This window comes from Leiobunum rupestre, chromosome 1 (genome assembly GCF_980474605.1).
Source record: "Leiobunum rupestre chromosome 1, qqLeiRupe1.1.hap1, whole genome shotgun sequence".
Classification (NCBI taxonomy): domain Eukaryota; kingdom Metazoa; phylum Arthropoda; class Arachnida; order Opiliones; family Sclerosomatidae; genus Leiobunum; species Leiobunum rupestre.
Window position 1 is genome coordinate 27,266,469 of NC_143384.1, and position 21,352 is coordinate 27,287,820.

The window sequence follows — 21,352 nt, forward strand, 5'->3', positions numbered from 1 at the left end:
AAGAGCGAAATACAAGTGTTAAATAAACTGTTGAAGACACGGAATTCTACTGATACAGTTTGATTTGCGTAAAGCCTGACCATTTAGTCTAGATGGAAGAAAAAATATGACACTAACAATACCACACCAAAAGTTTTTGTCAAAGCTGTAACTAATGAGACCTTACACTTGTTGTGTAGGCGTACTGGAACTCTATCTACTCTGAAGTTCTGAATGTATTAGGTCAGGGGGATAAATTTAAATTTCGTTATTTGATTTTTTTGAATGTCAGAGAAGTCCTTTAGACTTTTTTCTTTACTGTATCAACAATTGATTATTTTGTATCCAAATTTAATATTAGTATTGAGAATTTAACTAATTCTGAGTACCTAAAGAACGGGCAGGCTCAGGGAAATATTGTAAAAGCCTAAAGATTGTACGGTTTGTACCGAGTACAGTTCCCTCAAAGGCAGTTACCAGATCGACGCGCATTTGCCGCTGTTAAATGACGCTTTAACACTCGTATTTTACTCTTATGCACCATCCAAAATAAAAAGCACTATCCCAGAATCTATCGGGGGAAATAATTTGACTTGGCACTGGCCTCGTGCAATTTGCTCATTTCCAAAATATCTGATCATGTTTAACAGTGTCGATTAAACTTGATTCCTTCAAATAATGGAACTTGGCATTAATAAAATCATTGTAGGATTTAGCACACTTCTGCTAGTTCAATAACGAACTTTTGGCATTCGCTATTGTGTTAATCGCTTCACCGTTATAAACAAATTAATAATAAATGGAAACAATTGGGCTCAAGGCAAAATACCGAACTACACATTACTGGCTATTTTGTTGTTTTGGGGCCCAGTTGTTTTGGGCCCAAAACTCTGAAACAAAGCATTTTAGGACCCATGTTCAAAGGTCTACTCATTAGAACCCAAAGAACTCACCTTAAATTTTATGACATCAGTGGTTAGTTATTTATCTGCAACATTGACATTTCAGAAAATTTCCCTAACTATTTCTTAATTTTCTATTCAATTTAAACTGATCGACTTTCACAAGTTGAAAGATTGATTTCAGCGAATTGAAAAAGGCTCTGTCGATATATTTTACGTATGGATATGGTGATAAATAATATAATTTTAAATCATAATGACTGAAGTATACGCAGTTGCAAATTTCTTAGATTATTTTATTTAATGGAATTATCTATTTATAAAATAATAAAATATTTGCTAAGACTTTAGTTCATTGTTAAATTTTAAAAAAGCTGCTACTTCATGACTTAGAAAAAAACTTTTTATTTCTAAGTCATGAAGAAGCAGCTTTTTAAAAATTGAACAATTTATAATAAACCAGGGCTAAAAGTTTTAATATTTATACTTTAGTTCATAAATTTTTTGAATGCTCTAATTTTTTTTTTTAATTTATAAGACCATTATCTGTAAAATATAGAAAACATATCTTACTCAAATTTTGATTGTTTTGAGAAAGTAAATTCAAAGTACTCAGTTCTGAAAAAAATACAATTTTAATTTTAATTTGATGCTTTAAACACTTTCCCTTTTTCATTTTCTTAGAGACGACCTGTGCGTTTGTTGTAAATCTCAATTTGAAACTTTTTTTCTGATTTACAAACTTTACTTGACATCTTAATAGTTTCTATAATTATTTTTGTCATTTTTTTTCTAAAATAAAGCCTTACTTTTACATAGGAGAACATCAAGATTTTAACAGTGGCTTTGATCATAAAGCCGATACCCTTTACTCGTCTCGTCTACGAAACAATTTTAAAGTACTTACTCGCAACCAACGGGACAAGTCTTCTGACATTTTTTAAAGATAACTTTGACCTCCTCGTCACTGACACAAACTGCAATACGTTTTTAAAAATTAAATCTCAGATTAGAACTAATTTTCATTTTAAATTGTAAGTCTTATATACTTTTACCGTCGTTGTTTTCTTATATTTCATATAAATACAATACCAAAATGAAAATTTCGAGTAATTGCCTCGTGGTTTTAAAATTATAACCGAGGTGGGGTGGCGGAGTGGTTAGCACTTTCGCCTCGATGCCAGTTTTTGGCACTGGGTGAAAACTCGGCGTTGAAATTTCAAGTTCTCCCTCTGCTGGTTAAAGGGGTTTCCCCTTCTATAAAAACTTGTTGAGATTAACGGTAATAGTGAGTGTAGGGAGCGGTTGGCATGAAGTGCTGGCCACCCTCCTACGCATTTTAACCCGGCCACCTGAATTTATGGCTTTAATAGTCGCTTGATGACTAAGGCCTAAGGTGGTGCCTTGCTGATTAACCTAGCTGATTTTTATTATTATTAATGATTACCTCCTTTCATAAAATTAATTACCTCCTAATTTAAAAATAATTACCTCGTGATTTAAAACTGATTACCTCACGACTTAAAATGATTTCCTCACGAATTAAAAATTATTTCCTCACGATTTAAAAATGATTACATGGTGATTTGAAAATGATTACATAGTGATTTGAAAATGATTACATCGTGATTTAAAAATTATTACATCGTGATTTGAAAATGATTACATCGTGATTTGAAAATGATTACATCGTGATTTAAAAATGATTACATCGTGATTTTAAAATGATTACATCGTGATTTAAAAATGATTACATCGTGATTTAAAAATGATTACATCGTGATTTAAAAATGATTACATCGTGATTTGAAAATAATTACATAGTGATTTGAAAATGATTACATCGTGATTTAAAAATGATTACCTCGTGATTTTAAAATAATTACCTGGTGATTTAAAAATGATTACCTCGTGATTTTAAAATAATTACCTCGTGATTTAAAAATGATGATCTAGTGATTGAAATATTAACCGTTGTCCTTATCCTAATTAATACGATTTTATAGTATTTTATTTTAATCAAGATAAGACGCGATCCTTTTAATAATAATGATTTGTATCTCGTTCGAAATGAAGTCGTGAGAAAATCTCTTTACCTGGGTCCTTGGGGTGGCAGCCCTCCAAAGGTGACATGAATGGCAAATGGAAAGGAATGCAGCCATCGCATTTCACCAGTAGTTGCGTCCACACGCACGATAAAATGCAGGTCTGACAATTGGGAGCAATTAAGTCGACATTTGGAATAAAATATTAACGTATAATTCATAAAAATATTAAAATAATTTCCAATAAAAATTTTTACATAACAAATTAATTGAAATTTTGTACTATACTAAGCTGGATAGTATTTCGTACTTGTTGGCTAACGTTTCGCCATATCTTCTCTTTCTTCCTGAGTTTAGTGTAATTCATGCACATGGTGTCGTATGGTGGCTCTAGTTTTATCACTCTGGTCTAAAAAGAATATTTAACTTAGCATCAGAAATTTTTAAACGGCCACCTTAAATTTAGGGGTGAAAGGTTTTTTACGTGAAGAATAAAACAGGTTCACTCTGGGATAATTATTATTAACTTACGATACTTTATATTGATTGCCGAATTGTAAGGGTGGTCGAATAGCCCTTTTACCCTATCGAGACGAAAATCGAATACTCAAAAAAATTTAATCGATTGCCGAGACGAATAACAGTTTTCGAACCAAATACCGAACAGTTAGGCCTAATGCAACTATACTACCTTATCGAATATTTGTCGAATAATAGGCCCACATATTCGTCGAATACAGGCCCAAATATTAATCGAAATATTTTAAATTTAAATATCTAAATGGTAGAACTGAATTATTGTCGTCATAGGTGACCTACGACGTAAATAAAAAGACGTACGTTCTTTTATAAAGAATTGCCCTATATATAGATTAGTTTATTTGAATTATACTGGGCGGCGCCGTTCTAGCCGTCAACCGCCAAGTGAGAGCTCTACCATAGAAATTTCTAGCCCCCCGCCCCTCCCCAAAAAAAAGGTTTTGGCTATACCCTCCCCATAGACAGCGGGAATAAGAGGCTATAATTTCCGAATATTTACCAAATAATAGAAATGTTAGTCTGTATTCGATCAATTACCAAAATAGACGTGAACAAATATATAGATGGTTATTCGTCTCGATATTCGACCGGTTAATTCGGTTATTCACCCAGCCTTACCGAATTGTCTATATTATAACCTTTTGCCATTTTAAAATTTATTCGTAGAAAAATTATTTGGAACATTTACGTTAATTTTACATTTACCTTTCTAAAGACGATTTTGTTTAGGGACATGGTCTCAATGAAAAAATCTCGGACATTGCTGCTTGGAATGTTGTTAGGGCTGTCGAGAAAAACGCGTGCCCCGTATGTGGGATTTTTAAAAACGTCCGCAACATTCGTAAAATTGAAAACCACTTCAAAAACGAACTCTGAAAAATGGTTTATGATTAGTGATTTATCACGTCCTTTAGTGATAATTTTTTTTTATAATAATAATTAAATGTACCCGTTTTCAAGTTTTCTTTGAATTGCTGGAAACTTTGAGGATCGGTTTGTCCCCATTCGGCGTTCATGATTGAGGTCGGATCTTTTCCACTGTAGTAGACGGCGCTAAAATCATCGAAGCATCATGCAATTCAAATACTGTTTAATACCGATTTTTCAGGTTATGAGTATATCTGATTTTAAGTAAAATTTTGTGTTTGAGATAAAAAAAAATGAAATAAATCTGTTGTAGGAATACTTCCAACCAAATTTTGTACAGCTAATTTTTTAAGCTAAAGAAAATAAATTCAGATTAATTTATCATTATTGGTTATAAATACAAACAAGAACCTTTAACTTAAAATCTTTTTGGTTCTACATTATGCTCTACGCACATCTAAATATTATTCGCAAGTAAAAGAGAAATTAAAATAAAATCCCATAAAAATATTTATTAAAGGGGAACGGTCAAGCTTAAACCAGTTAGATAGCCCTATAGCCCATTAAAAATTAAAATTTATGATGAAAACCACATCAAAAAATATTAAGTGGTTAATTTTTAATAAAATAAAGAATTTTCTGGAAATTGAAAGGCGTGCGTCCGCTGTGACACCTGGTGCGAAATCGGTGAGACCGAAAAACAACATAAAAGCGCACGCTGCTGAAGACGCGAAAGATTTTTTTTGCACGCGCGGCGCGTTCCAGTTATACGAGACCTAAGCCTAAATTGCGCGATTTTAAAAGTTAGGATAATTCGCAAATCGCTCACTAAGGTTGTGCTGGCGCTAGCGATACACCTTAAGATGGCGTCGAAAATTCAAACCCAAATACTTGGCGTAATTTTGCGTCTCAACGTATAAATATATTGAACGTCTTGTTGATCTTTTGATATGCAAATAAAGCGATATTTGGAAAAGCTTGGCCATTCGCATTTAATATTAGCACTTTAAAAAATATAAATGTTTATCAGCTTTTTGACACTCCTGATGTCCTAATATTATGGCGAAAACGTATGTAACCATAAAACTTAGTCTTATAGCATTTTTACCCGGTAAAATAAAGCCATTCAATAGTAAAATAAGTGGTGCTTTTTCTAGAGGGTGTTTAAGTGTTGTTCTGGCATATTATTTTAAATTAACCTTAGGCATTTCTTCAAGAACGCTCTGCGTCCTTTTTTATCGAAGAGCCAGCATTCGCCGATCGGGGAACCCTCAACCATTGAGCGCTGTACAACGTGCCACATGATTTCCCGTTCTTCAGAGTATATCTTCTCTTCCCGATTTTGTTCATTATTTTGCGCTTTCTGAGAAAATATAAAACATATTAAAGAACAATTAATTTATACAAAAAATATATATTTTCAATGGTAGAATAATAAAACCTGAATTGTATGATTTTTTAATTAAAAAGCCTACTTATATAACAATAAATTGAATTCCTTTAAGAGCGTATTTTAAAACAACAATATAACAATTAATATAATTCTTCTAAGAGTGTTATTTGAAATATTAATAGAAAAATTAATGGAATTCCTTTAAGAACTCGTGTATTTTGAAATATCAATAAAACAATTAATAGAATTCCTTTTAACAGTACCTTTTTAAATATCAAAAGAACAATTAATAGAATTCCTTTTATAGTTCTTTTTAAATATCAATAAAACAATTAATAGAATCCCATAAAGGGTTTATTATAAATATATATAGAACAATTAAAAGAATTCCTTTATAAATATCAATGTAACAATTAATAGAATTACTTTATAAATAACCATAGATCAATTAATAGAATTAATTTATAAATACCAATAGAACAATTAATAGATTTCTCTAAAAAAAAATCAAACCAGTAATGTATTACCTTGATGTAAGGGTATTCTAAATTGATCGCCTCAGGCATTTTGCTCAAAAACTATATTACCTAGAAATGTGAAATTTTCAGGATTTACACAATCGGGGTAAATTTTATTTTTCACTGTATTGAAATTTTTTTAACGCTAGGTGTTAGACAGAAACTGGCAATGAACAAGTTGTAGAACATACTCAAAAACATTAAATGATATTGTTTTGGCCGGAAAGGTCAATTTGTCATGAAAAATAACAAGTTGGAATAAGGTGGCATTCGCCATTAACAACTAATTTAAAAAGTAAACTATCTTAATTGTAATGTTTGTAAGACTCTTAAAAATTAACGTTTTTTTAAACTAATTTTTATTATTGGTTATGAATTTTGAGTAAAAAAACCATTTCCGCAAGTGTTACAATAATTCCACCTTCAGCTGCTATACGCGTTCGTGCACGATACAGCATGTTATGAAATGAACAACGGATCATAGCTAGACCATAGAATGTTAACGCAGACATTTAGATACGCACTCCCCTATGTATTACCAATATCGAAAACCTCAAAAACAAATTGACCCGTTGATATTAATTTCACATATACCTCCAAATGTGCTTAGCCTTCCAACCTATGTGTTGGGTTAGTCTGTGGTTACTCACCAACTGTGTTGTTAAATCATCTAGAGCTCTTTACTTTAAACTAAAGCGGTCGATACCTATTTTAGGGCTGTAGGTTGCTTTTTTCGTCTTAAGAGGGTTATGTTTTGAGTTGGGGCTTCGATGCCAATCGATCTTTGTTTTACTAACCCAGTAATTACGATGAAAGAGATTAAAGGCTAGTTCTCACGAACAGTATTTTCTTGATTTTCTCCTTTTTCCCGTTGTTTAGGCACGCAGGAAACGACTGTACACACGGACATAATTTTCCGGATTCTACCACCACCAGCGCTGCCGGTAAACGAGAAAACGGAGAAAAATGGTTGAAATATCTGTACTTTATTTTCCCGTGATTTAAAAGCACTTTGAGCTCGAACAATCAGCAAATTCTAGAGTCTATCTCGTGACGGCTTAACGCTCGCTGATTGATCGAGCACAACGCACCTCAAAAAAAAGTCCTCCATTTTGTCGTTTACCGGCAGCGCTCGCGGCGTTAAAATCTGGCAAATTTTGTACGTGTGCTTAGTCATTTTCCTGTACGTCATAACAACGGGAAAATGCGGTAAAAAGAGACAATAGAGAAAACCAGGTAGAACCTCTGGTCCAGGTAGAACCTCTGGCCCAAGTCGCCTAGCCAATTTTAATGCTATTTAGATTAAAAGTTAGTTTTACGGATTGCCTTATAATTATATAGTTTCTCCAAGAATTGATCTATTTATGTATATAGAGAGAATGTTTCTAATCCGCCTATTTTCACTTTCGCTCCCGTTGCAGCTCTAGGATCTGAACCTGGCCCCTCCCCTCCAAATTCCATCAATTCCAGGCGGCGCATTATTGGCTCCCTAAATATGACGTCCTCTTGACGCGTTTGATATCCGCGTGAGTGACGCGTGAAATAAGAAAGCCTCCATTTCCTCCCCCCTTTAGTTGATTCCCCTTCTTCAGGATGAGTCGCCACTGACGGAATATAAACATTATATCTATACATATAAATAGGTGGTTTCTTCTAACTTAACTTATCGTAGATACTATTCTCCACCACACTCCCCCCCCTTTAGGCTTTCCGTTGCTATACGCAACGCGTTTTGAAATTTTTAATGTTTAGGCTTAGTTTCTCTTTTCGATTTGATAGTCACCAGCCAGATTTCCCGCACGGTACTGATGAGTTCCAAATAGAACGAAACCGGTCTACCGTTGGAATTTCTGGCTATTTTATTTATTTTTAATTTAGTTTATTACTCGAAGATCTATTTGATCCGAGTTTCGCGTTGCTCGAAGACCTATCGGTACGAGTTATTAGTAAGTTTTTAATTTTCTTCAAATGTGTTTAGGATTTAGCTATATTATCCCTTTTAATTATGGACTTATCTACTTTTTCGCGTATTTAATCATCCTAAATAGATCAATTCTTGGTTTCTCTGTAACCAAAAGTATTTTAACCCACTAATTAAATGCAAAAAATCATATTCACTCACTTCCTGGACACTACTATTGATGCAAAAACTAGAGTTGGCTGAACAAATTGAGGCGAACAAAATCCTACAGAATAATATTATATAAGTAACAAATTTGCAAATTATTAACTGACAGAATATTTTGGGTGAAAATCAAATATTCAAACAGCTGAGGTACCGTCTCTGGAAACTATAAACACTATGATTATATCCGGGGAGTGCGGTTCCTTATTTCTGGATATTTCGAGGCGATACCATTTATTTTGGATTTCGTACCTTTAAATAACTGGTGGCTTTACCGGAGAGTCGGGATCCGGGTCTGGTAACCTATAAAGGCGGTGGCGCTCTGTGAGATGTCAGCTGTGATCAAATGGTCCTTTCTCCTCCTCCAAATTCGGTCAGCTAGGAGCCAGAATTTGAGTTTGGCTTTGGGCTAACGGAGAGGGGCCGTGCATCTCTGATGCCTCGCCAGAATTGGTTTCCAGCTGTGATGTGAAGGGTCTCCCTTTGAGATGCCGTGGCCCGTGCTTTCCCGCCTTTCAAAGGCACACTGCCAGCTGTGGTCGTGGTGTTCCCGTTGTCCCACCTTTTAGGCCCTAAAGGGGTCGGAATGTGCAATAACTGTTGGCTTTACTGGTGAGTCGGGGTCCGGCTCTTGTAACCCATAAGGGCGGTGGCGCACTGGGAGATGTTAGCTTCGATCAAATGGTCCCAGCCCTGGATTAACCATTAGGCAAAATAAGCAATTGCTTAGGGCATCACGAAATATAGAAATTAGGGGCACCATCGAAATTTTATTCATTAGGAAAAACTAGAAAATGTGATAATGATACAATGGAACTAAAACTAAATAAAAAAATAACTATATCAGTATAAATATATAATATTTATAAAAATATACTTCTTTGAAACGTCTATTGACATCGGCGATTCGCCAAAACGATTACCTCCATAAATATATTGAATACCGCAGGCCTGGTGGCGGGAACAAAAAGGCTTCATGAAATGTTTTGACTATACTAAATATACTAAAGTCACGTATTTTGGTAAAATTTTAATTTATTAAAACTCACAGTTCAGTAAATACATTTAACTCGGAAAGCATTTTGAAATAATGGTAGTCGGGCATCATCTATTAGTATAGTCAAAACATTTCGTGTTACCATTTTGTTATCGCCACCAGTTTTGCGGTATCCAATATATTTATAGAGGTACTGAGGTAGTCGTTTTGGCGAATTACCGATGTCAGCTGTAAACGCTTCGTCTTATTTCAGTGGCGGATTTACCATAAATTTAATTTAAAAAATATAAAAATTTATCCTACAAAATGTATCTTATACACAATAGAAAATTAAGTCACGGAGTAAAATTTAAATAAAATATAAATGCATGTGTATTAGTATTATCCAAGATTCCAAATAAGAATTTTGTTTTCCTGAGTTCGGCGTCTACTAACTAATGAGGGGGGGGGGCACCAAAATTCATAAATAGCTTATGGTAGATATTGGGGTTAATCCGGCCCTGAATGGTCCTATCTCCACTTCCGAGTTCGGTCAGGTTTGGGCTAGATTCTGAGCTTCGGCTCAGGCTAACGGAGAGGGTCCGTGCAAACTGGCCACCTCGGCGGATTGGGTAGCCGGCTGTGGGGCGGCGAGGCTCCATATGAAAGCCCGGCGGTCCTGTTTCCCGGCCTTTTGGGGTCCCACCGGGATCTCTGGTCCCAGCTGTGCCGGGTTACTTGGACTGCTGTGTGCCCGTCGTTCCCCTTTAGGAGCTCTCTCCAAAGGGTTGGACTCCTTACCTACGTAGGTAGGGTGTCGGCTGGAGTTGCTACAGCATCCACTCTTACTCAGACTGCCGTGTGCGAAGTGGGAAATTGTCCCCCCATTGCTGCACCTTCTGCTGGGTTGGGTGGCTTGCGTCAAAGGTGCGACCAGCGACCTTCAGTAGTAGGGTTCTGCTACTCATGCTGGATTTGTCACCTGTCCGGGTTTGGGGACGCTGGCGTAGGGCACTATGATGATAGACCTCCGGTAGTATGGTCTTTGTTACTAGGTACACCGGGCTATAAATTCTGACATACTGTCCCACCTTTTAGTAACTTTTCTAATGGGTTTGACCGCTGCCATCCTTATAGCATTCATTGCTGTTTTTCTTAAGGATTTGGTGGAATGCGTCTGAGCTGTGATTGTCAGCAGTAGGGTTTTCTTGCTTCCCATGGCTGTTTCATCACCAGTCCGGGCTGTGAATGCTTTGGCAGGGCATTTTTATTAAATACCGTTGATATAGGATGAAATGATATCCCAGGCACACCAGTTTATAAAAAAACTAGGTTCAAGGCGTGTTTTATTTTTAGGTTTCGATGCGAGTTCAGAGTCCTTTAAATTTATACCCCATTAGAGTTCCAATAAAGTTATAAATTAATCCCTAAGCCATTTCAATAAAGAAAATCAGTGGTAACTTCCAACTATTAACGATGTTGGTCCATTTGATCGAAAAATTTGTGATCGACAGTCGATCATTATATGTTGCAATTGATCGAAATTCCATTTGATCGAATCCAATTTGTCATTTGTTTCTTAAGATCGAACCTTCAAATGATCAAATACTATTTGATCGAATTCAAAAGTATTTATAGTACCAGTTGGTATGTTTTTATTTTACCGAATGTCAATATAAAGTGCAGAAGGAATAATGATGGAATAATTCATTGCTAAAGTTCAGAAGGAATAATGATGGAATAATTAATTGCTTTAACTGTATTAAGCGACAAAGATGAAGAGATTTTTACTTTATACACTATATGATGGAATTTTTTATGACATCGACGATAACGGCCCGTTGTTTTTGATATATATAAATAGGGTCAGGTTAGGTTTGGTTAGGTTAGGTTAGGTTAGGTTGATGTACGCGTGCCGTAGGCGCGTATGCAACGTTGTATACGAGGGATCTGACCACGTTTACGGCCCTTCTATTGCTAAAAATTAGGTACACAGTTCGTTTTTTTAATAGGTCTTTCTATTAATTATGTCCGAGAGAATATTTTGTTTTCTACGTCACTGCGCTCAGGTTTTTTTTCTGTATATTATTTTTAAATTGTAAACAAATTAATTTATTTATTAAATTTGAATATGCATATTTCTGTTGTTTGTTTTAGTTTCTTATTATGGAGAAGTACTATGGTTATTTTTCTTAAGTACAGTTTAAAGAAATTAATATTATTCATAGAGTCTGCTGTATCTCATTCTGACTAGATGTTGCCTTTTCGATTTACTCCCCAAAACTAGTAGTTTTACCTTACAGTAGCTTTCGATCAAATTTCGTTCGATCAAATGCCATTCGATCAAATGGAAATTCGATCAAATGGGACCCGTTCGATCATTTGGGAATTGATCAAATAGACTCAAAACCTATTAACTAATAACATTTTTGCGATTTAAAATAAAATCATTTACGCTTTATGGAGGAAACCTTTATCACTAAACTGCAGTCGCTATCGATTAATTTCTAGGGATTGACGAAGGTCTAGGGTATTAGCACACCTTTAGAATATATATTCCAGATAAAGTGTCATTTGCTCCATTTAACTTTTCAAATTATCCAGCTGTAACGTGGTTTATTGTTATGTTCAATAATAATGTGTTGAAAATTCTTAAAACATTTAAAAATAAACTACCCATAAATGGTATCCTTTGTATTCTTTTGACGGTTACCAAAAAATATCTCCATGGTTACCAATTTCACTTGTGACGTATATTTGTTTATTTTCTCTATTGAGTAAACTCTGAAAAAAATTTAAGCCCTTATAGGTCTGAGAAACAAACCTTACAGGTCCGAGGACCTCAGATTGGTAGAGTCGATATAAGAATAGCGTCATTTGTAGATTCAGAACATTTTTGCAAAGTTTAAGATCTTTTAGGTAAAGGGCGTGAACGTCTATAGCCAAACCGACCAATAGACAAACGTTTTAGAAATATGTATAAGCTTGACACTGGGTTGATTTAGCGGAACTTACTCCTGATTGAAGCATACGGAAATAGCGGGTACTTGCGAAAACGGTTCGTTGATGACTTGGGCGTCCACTGATGTCGGATAGGAGTAGTAGAATTTCAAGAATTTGCCTAGTTGGTACACGCAAGTAATTAAGCATAGAAAACCCACGATAATTTGCAATCGATTCAACAAATTTAAAGTGGAGACGATATTTTTTGCCCTTGGCTTCCGACCACCCATTTCGTTCGGCTGGTGTCCTATAATCAAAAAGTTAGCTCAGCAAACCATTACTATACGCGCTGCGTTTGTTATGGATCGGAGTTTTCAAATAAATATTTCTTTCGTTTATAATTTAAGGTTCATTTCGTCAACTAACCAACGCTTTTCACCTTTATTCGAAATTCCGTAAAACCGCGAATACAAAAATGTTTCGTGAGAAAAGAGACAGCTGATAAAAGTCGATTAGTAAGTAGGTAATGCTGAATATTTCACACGCTGTTTTCCTTGGATTCGAAAAACGATCCAAGTCATGATTTAAAGTGTAAGGATTACGAAAACCCTCGTAGAATATTAAAAAGAAACTTTTTTTAACAGTGTTGGTCAGGGAAAGATAGTCGAATCGATTTTATATTATTATTATTTTATTATATAAAGCATTTTTCAAATATTGGAAAATCGTTTACTGTGTAAAAATCTAATATCGATATTATTTATCAATATTTTTGAGCTGCTGTATTGACATTTAAAATTGTCCAGTCAATTTGGTTGGGAAATATTTTCAGCATTTTCCTTAACCAATTTAATCTTTCTAAAAAATATATATTTTTAAATGCGTGTTAAATGATAAGTTATGTCTGGAGAAAATCTGCTGCACTATAAGCAGTTCGCATACACGAAATATGACCGGGGAATTTCTAATTATTTATTAGATTTCAGCAACAACGAAACGGTATTTTAGGTTCAAATTTCTTTTAAAAATCTTTTAAAAATTAGCAAAATATGAAACCTTTATCGTTTGACTTTCTATTTTGTCTCGTATCCATGAATAGGTGAGTAAAATTGTTACTACCACCGCAATATTAGCAATGCATGAAACATCTACAGAAGCCCAAAGATTGCTGTCAAAGGTTCTATTTATGAGGTCCAATATTGAAAAATTAAACAGAAAAAATTGCCTTTTAATTAAGCTTATAAACCAAAAAAAAATAAAACAAAGAATCAACCAAAAAATAATCGTAGACTGAATATTTCTAAGTCACATTTTTCTGTTGCGCAAATAAAGAGCAACGAAAATTATTAGCATTTTAATCATTCAAAGGATAATTTTGTATCAGACTTGTTTTTGTAAAAATTTATTTGGCTTTCTATTTTGTATTGGATAATATCTCTCTAAATTAAAAAACAAATCGCGAAAATATATTTTTGGTGACCTTTTCACCCCATAACAACTAAATGAGGGGGACTCTGGACATAGTTAAGACTAAATAAATGTAAATGGAAAATCTCAAACCCTAAATGGTAGAATAAGCAATGCTATTAAAACAAGGAAATACCCGAATGCTAATCTGCGCTCTGCTTTTAGAAATGAGTCGGTTAGAAATATTAAACTATAGATGCTGTGCTCTTTGAAATTTAGAGGTTCTAATTGCCAGCTCTCCTGTGCAGTTTTGAGTGGGCTAAGTTATACTAAACCTTGGAAAATTGAAATTTATTATTTCCAGATCTTCTCACACTGATAAAAATTAATTTAGTAGAAAGCCAATTAACTTATTTAATTAATATAGATAAACCTGCCGGTTAACGCGAGAAGCGATTCGCTGTTGAGTCGGCATATGATTTTATTTTGTTCGTTTTCATATTGCCAGAGTCTTTCTGTTGGAATTTCGGGCTTTCTTTCGTTACTTCCTGTAACCTAGGAGCAACAAACACAAGGAGAACGCAGCTAGACTTTAAACACTCTAACGAAGGGTTGTGTACGAATTTCATTGGACGAGCGTCACGAGCCTTTACGCTGAACGTTTTACGGGCGGGGGGAAGACAATTTCCGAATTTTCCCTTTCCGACGGCGTCTAGCCAATGAAAAACACATACAAGAAAATCCACGACTTTCGACGGGTTGCGTTCTCCTTTTGTGAGGTGTTGTGTTTGTTGCTCCTAGCTGTAACAAACAAAGTTTTGAAAGCAAAAGTGTACTTCCAACATTCCATTTTTTTAAAATGCAATAGCAAAGCGTATTTATTAATATGTTATAGTATATAATAGGGCAATTGTATTGTTCACCAGAGAATGCTAATCGACAAATGCTACACCACATTATAGCAAACAAGTGAACTACCTTTTTAACATAGAATACCAAACTTAATTTTCAGATGATTTGGGTACATTAGTTCGAATTTCTTTCGTCCAAACGGTGGTACAAATGTCCGAATGATCATTTGTCCGAATGCCGGAAAACAGGATCGTTTGTCCGAAAACGTATTTCATTCGCCCGAAAAATTTATCTCAACTTTTGTTGGTGATTTAGTAGCTCAATTTATGTTAACTTTACTGGCAAATTTCATTTGTTCGAATAATCGTTTGTCCGTTTTTTCAAATATTAGGAATTGGTTGTTTTTTTTAGATATTGTTAATATAAGAAAATAGTAACATTAAAAGTGAACCTACCCTAACCTTACATAAAATATCCACAACATATAACGCAATTCCCACTTACTATATCGGCCAAAGGAAAAATGGACATAATTAGATAAAATTATTAGAAATTATAATGCTTATATCCGTTTTATATTGAAATATTTTACATTTTATTTCATTTTGAATATGAAGTAAAATATGCAATATATAGATTTAGCAGCAATTAAGAAAAAAAACAACTTGAACAAACAACGATATTTACAATGTCGTTTTTTATTTTTAATTCTTGCACTAAAAAAATCCAGACCAAAAAAAAAGCAATAAGAAATACTAATTTAGCGACAGAATTCGGACAAGTGATGCTACCGATTCGGACGAATGAAACAAACAAGTTGTCCAATTCGAACAATTGAACAACTTGTTATTTCGGCGGTTCGGACGAATGAAATTCGAACATTTGTTCCACCGTTCGGACGATTGAAATTCGAACAAATGTACCTACCCCTTTCAGACATGCCACTCTTTGAAATGCTATGAATTGCTGTGTAGTCAATATCATTGTTGCTATGACTACGATTTTCTGCGGTTTAAACACTGATTTCGGCATTATCTTAATTATAATTCAAGTAAATGACTATGTCGATGATGACATATTAACAATGAGAGAGATATAGAGATTTAGAAAAGCTTGGTACTTATACGCAAGAACAAATGAGTTACAACCTCAAATTTACGATAAATTTGTTATCAGCGTCAGGTAGAAATGCTTTTATATACGACATATTTAATATAAAATTAATATCTTAAAAATTAATTTTATTTTAGAAAAGTTTAAAATTACGAAAACGTTTTTATAACTCAATGCGTTTTCTCTTATTGAAATTATCCACCCTATTTATGTAGTTTTAATTTATTCTCTAGTAGATCATCTTAAATTTGGGCTTATTGTATTCTTGCAAGTCGGATAATTTTTCGTATTTTTGGGAAAAAATAAAACAAGATTTCATTCCATGATTAGTCTAATATATTGTTTGATAAAATACGCGATAAAGTAATATATTGTTTGCAAATTTAAATTAAGTGGCATTTTCGCCTAATTTTTCGAATCTAAAAGTAAAACTAAACCTCTAGACTAGTTTAAACTGATTAACAATGTAACACTATTAATGTTTTGTAGTATGTTTACTGATATTAGACATTTTATATCGATAAAAAGTTAAAAACATTAAAAACTCCTAAAAAGTAATTTATGTTTAAATTTTTTCTTTTTCCGATTTGCGGAAAATTTTCCGGCAAATGTTTGGAAATTTTTCAGCATTATATTGTTCCAGAAAATTAAAAACACTAGTTTCTTAAAATATTATCAGTGAGCGTTTTGAAAGCGTTTATATATTGGACGGTGTTGATACGTAATCTCAAATTGATCCCAGTCTTAGTATTTATTAAGATTTTCGATGGTACTATACGCGTAAACGAGTATATCGAGAAAACAGGTTATGGATTAATTGTTACCAAGCTGAAATCGTTAAAGTTGCTAATTTCAAAGACATTTTTTGCTAAATCTCTAACAGTAAGTAAGTCACCCGGCATTCACTTACACTTCGTGATTAAAAAGTAATTAATAAAATTATATCTTTTAGACCCTGCTTAATGTGTGATGTTTATTGATTAGTAATCGGTAATATTTAAAAAAAATATTTTCAATGTTTTACCCATTTTTAATTCTCTAAATATTACGTTTTTGGTCCTAAATAAGAAAATCTAGCAACGGTAACATTTCTTTCTTCTACATTCCTAGTGCAATATAAAAAACAAATTATCAATGTTATGACTACAGGCTATCAAGGTTCTGTTATAAATTAGTTGACGTAAAATGCTAAGGCACCGTCAACTACGGGTTAAATGTATCCCGTCAATAATGTGAGCCAGATCAAGTCATTCTTAAATTGGATGTCCGAGGCCTGATTATTCGTGGCCTCGGTAGTCCAATGGTAGTGGCGTTGGGACGGTAACCCAAAGGTCGTAGGTTCAATTCCTACCCGAGGTGATATGACTTTTCTCAGTCACTCTGGTATGGAACAATACGCAGAGGTATTCCTTGATTTAAATGAAACTTCTAATTATATAGTATAGATAATTGGAAATCGATGGGGCGGCGGAGTGGTTAGCACTTTCGCCTCGCAGCAAGAGGAGCCGGGTTCGATCCCAGCTTGTGGCACTGGGTGCAAACTCGGAACAACTCCTTCTGCGTTGAGTTTGCAAGTTCTCTCCCCACTGGTTTAAGGGGTTTTCCCCCGAGTTCTTCGGTTTCCCCTTCCATAAAAACTTGTTGAGGTTAACGGTAATAGTTAGTGTAGGGAGCTGTTGGCTCGATCTCGTGGCATGCAGGGCTTGCCACCACCCTCCTACGCATTGTAACTCGGCCACCTGAATTAAGGGCTTCAAAAGTCGCATGATGACTTAGGCCTAAGGTGGTGCCTTGGGTATTAGCCTAGCTGATTATTATTATTATACACACTTAGGAATATAGTATAGATACATATACTAACCCAAACTTATGATACTTCATAGGACATTTCATTGGTCTACTGGATTATGTAGTACAGGTTTAAAAATAAAGGATTTTATAATATAAACAGAGCCGTTGTGACTGAATTTAGAAATTATTTGTTCTACAAAAATAATGAAAACCATATGCCATTTCGTTCTCGTGTTTTCATGGTTATTTGCACAAGTTAACATTTATACACGAGGTTGTTGATCAAATAGTTTGGGACGAGATTGGAAAGACACGTTTATTGTATACATCGATCGATTATTTTTTGCGGGTTAACCGCCGTAATTAAATCAATATTTCTTATAACAAAAATGCCTCTACTACTACAAAATATTTAATGTGATATTCCTTTTTACTAACAAGCTTACGACCCGAGGTGTTACACACCGATTTCGTTCAAACTCGGGGGATTGGTATACCATCATGTAACTTGAAAAATCCTAAACGGAATTTATTCAATGGGCAACGGTTTTGCCAGGGTAACGAAAAATGTTTTTGACAACTCAATTTGAATTTTTATCAACGGGATTTCCATGTAAAAATCTTGAAATATTTAAAAAAATTGAACATTGTGTTTGAACAATTATTTTACTCAAATGAAGTTTTTTTTACTTATCGGGTAATTCGGGTCATTTTGAAGAAATGAACGAAAAATTCGGTAAATTCAAATAAAATTTGGTAAATTCGAACAAAATTGGGTAAATACGATTAAGTTTGAGTAAATGCAAATAAAATTGTGTAAATACGAACAAAATTGGGTAAATGTGAATACGTTTGGGCAAATACGAACTAAATAGGTTACATGAAACATAATTGGGTAAATGCGAATAAAATTGGGTAAATGCGAATAAAGTTGGGTAAATTCGAATAAATTTGGGTAAATTCGAACGTAATTGGGTTAATGGAAACAAAATTGGGTAAACGCAAAAAATTGGTCAAACGCAAAAGAAATGGATAAATGCGATTAAAGGGGCTCCAAAGTTCGGTGGCAAAAAAAAGAAAATTGAGCTAGCTTTTCATTCCTCCAACCCCTCACTCGGCCTTGGTAGAGGCGGGCAGAGTCAACCGTAAATTTCGCACTTTACTGACTTTACGCACATTTTGCCACCGATCTTTGGAGCCCCTTTAAGTTTTTGTAAATGGAAATAAAATGGGGTAAATGGAAACAGAATTGTTAAATGTGATTAAGTTTGAGTAAATGCAAATCAAATTGGGTAAATGCGAATACGTTTGGTTAAATACGAACTAAATAGGTTACATGAAAACAAAGTTGGGTAAATGCAAATAAAATTTGGTAAATTCGAAAGAAATTGGGTAGATGGAAACAGAATTGGGTAAATGCGATTCAGTTTAAGTAAATGCAAATAACAAAAGTTGAGGTTTATTCAAAAGTCTAATTTCCAATAAAATACAAGCGCGCTGACGTCGGCTCACGTGGTTGACGAAAGTAGATCTTGCTTTCACGAGGCTCGAAGAGAATCAAAAACTCGTCTTGACCGACTCGACATATAGTCATTATCCCTAAGTAGAAATAAATAACATTGTTAATATAATACCCCATTTTAATTCCCCTACTGATGTGTGGCCCTTGGACATAAAATGTAAGCCTGCTTTGAACTCTAATCAAAGTTAAATAAGTATTTGTTTTCTTATTTAATTCTAAAATCTAAAGAACCATGTACTATAATACTATTACACGTTGTCTAAGCCTTTTCAAGTACCAACAGCATAAGCAGACAAAAATTCATAAATAAAAGAAAATCGCTTACCAAATTTAGAGATAAAATGAATAGATGTACTTTAATTAAATCTTGATCAATTTAAAAAAATTAGATTCGTTTTATTAGAGTAGTTGTTCACAACGTTTAAATTGCGCCGAAAATCGACCTAGCGTTGTAGCGCACGCGTTTCGCCTGATTTGAATTTCCTTCTGCTAATACATGAAACATTATCAGTAATTCAGTAGTTCTGAGCATACAAGATGGAGATCAATCCCATTAACGTCGCGCAGTGTTTCAAAGAATTAGTAGAGTTGGAATTCCCATCTTATACTGCTACCACTTTTTGCAATGAAAAATAATATCTTTTTGCCAAGGAAATTATCAAGAACATGTGTAATATATTTTCAGAGTGCACTATACTTGAAGAAGAACATGTAGGTAATTATATATTCTTTATGTAAGCAAGTGTAGTAGAGAAACAGAACTAGACGTTAAAATAAGATTTTTATTTTTTTCTTAAATATTATAATACATAATATGATTTTAATACCGTAATATTATATTTTCATATTTATATTACTCATAACATAAGTAACATATTACGTATAAGTATTTAATTTTTTATTATTTTAAATAATTCTTTTGTTTCTTTTTGACTAAAATTTTTAATGTTACCTGGTGTTACTATAGTATTTTGTGGTTTTTGTGTTTGTAAACAACTCTACTTTTTTAGACGTTATCTGTGATAATATTATAATTCATTGCGCTATAAATTCGAAAATCAGTTTTAATTTATTTTTGTTAATTGCCTTAAATAAGCATTAATTTCGGACTTTTAAAATTTTTATATTTATTTATATTAACAAATTTATATTTCTAATAAAAAGATTTATATTTTATAAATTCATTTAAAAATTTTGCATAAACCACTAACGCCCCTACACTAACTATTTCCGTTAACCTCCGTGAGTTTATATGGAAAGAGGAAACCGGAGATCTCAGATAAAAATCGCTTCAACGGACGGGTTGAGAAATCGCAAAATATACGCAGGAGTCCTTCTCAGGTTTTCAAACGAGTGCCACAAGCTGGTATCGTACCTGGGCAACTCTTACTGCGAGGCAAGAACGCTAAGCATTCTGCCTAACCTAACTAAACCCTATTCTAACCTAACCGATACTAACCTAAGCCAACCTATTCTAACCTTTCCACCTCACCTAGGCCTATAGTAAAGTAAGTTCGTAACAAAATCAAATTTATTCAGTTGTAACGTCAAATTTATACTTAATACTTTATATTTATACTTCATGTATCACATTTTTATAATACATTTATTTATATTAAATTCCCAATTAACCGAAACCTGCCATTGGCTATATTTTGAGAAAAAAAAACAAGCCATAAAGTTTCATATAAACGTAATTTGGTCGTCTAAAAGTCCAGACAAAACCTGACAATTATCTTTACTTTCGATCTTAATACCGCCTGTAGAAGTGTTTCAACCACAGCCGACCTATGCGAAGGGAGAAGTACAGGCTATCCATATTTTCTTTTTCTTTTAAACTACCGGTATAGAATACCACTCAACTGAATCGCCTGGATGTTCTCAAACCAGCAGTGAATGCTCTTGGAGTAGCCCATTGCCATTTTGAATGACGAGGGCGTTGGCCTTCCACACGAAGTGACTGACAATTGTTCAATTAAGAGAAAAGAGGAGATTTTGAAAATTATAGATAAATATCCAAACTGAGCCCTTAAAACTCTTCAAGCAAATGGCTGCAACATTGAATTTACAAAAAAAAAGATGGGAAAATCAAATAGCCTCTGGTGGCCTTTATTCATAAAATAACATTCGAAAGGTTCCAAGAAGCCCAAGCAGATTATAAATGTATCAGAGACCAGCATTTGCAACAATGGGCTATCCAAGCTGCACCTACGTTCAAAGATCCAAATTTCAATTTTAAAGGAAGTGCACATTAAATTTTAAACTTTAAAAACAGACATTGCATATCGTGCCGAAAAGTCACCAAACTCGTAAACAACGGCAAATAAGGGACATTAATGTTATTTCGGAATCTGCAAAAGAATTTCAAAATATTATAAA

At 33.9% G+C, this 21,352-nt stretch overlaps 1 non-coding gene across 1 annotated transcript; it reads left to right on the plus strand.

Annotated features, from left to right (window-relative positions):
• Positions 1-16,946: 16,946 nt before the first annotated feature.
• On the plus strand, positions 16,947-17,019 carry TRNAT-GGU (transfer RNA threonine (anticodon GGU)). The gene has a single exon. It is a non-coding gene; the product is annotated as a tRNA-Thr (tRNA).
• The last annotated feature ends 4,333 nt before the right edge of the window (positions 17,020-21,352 follow it).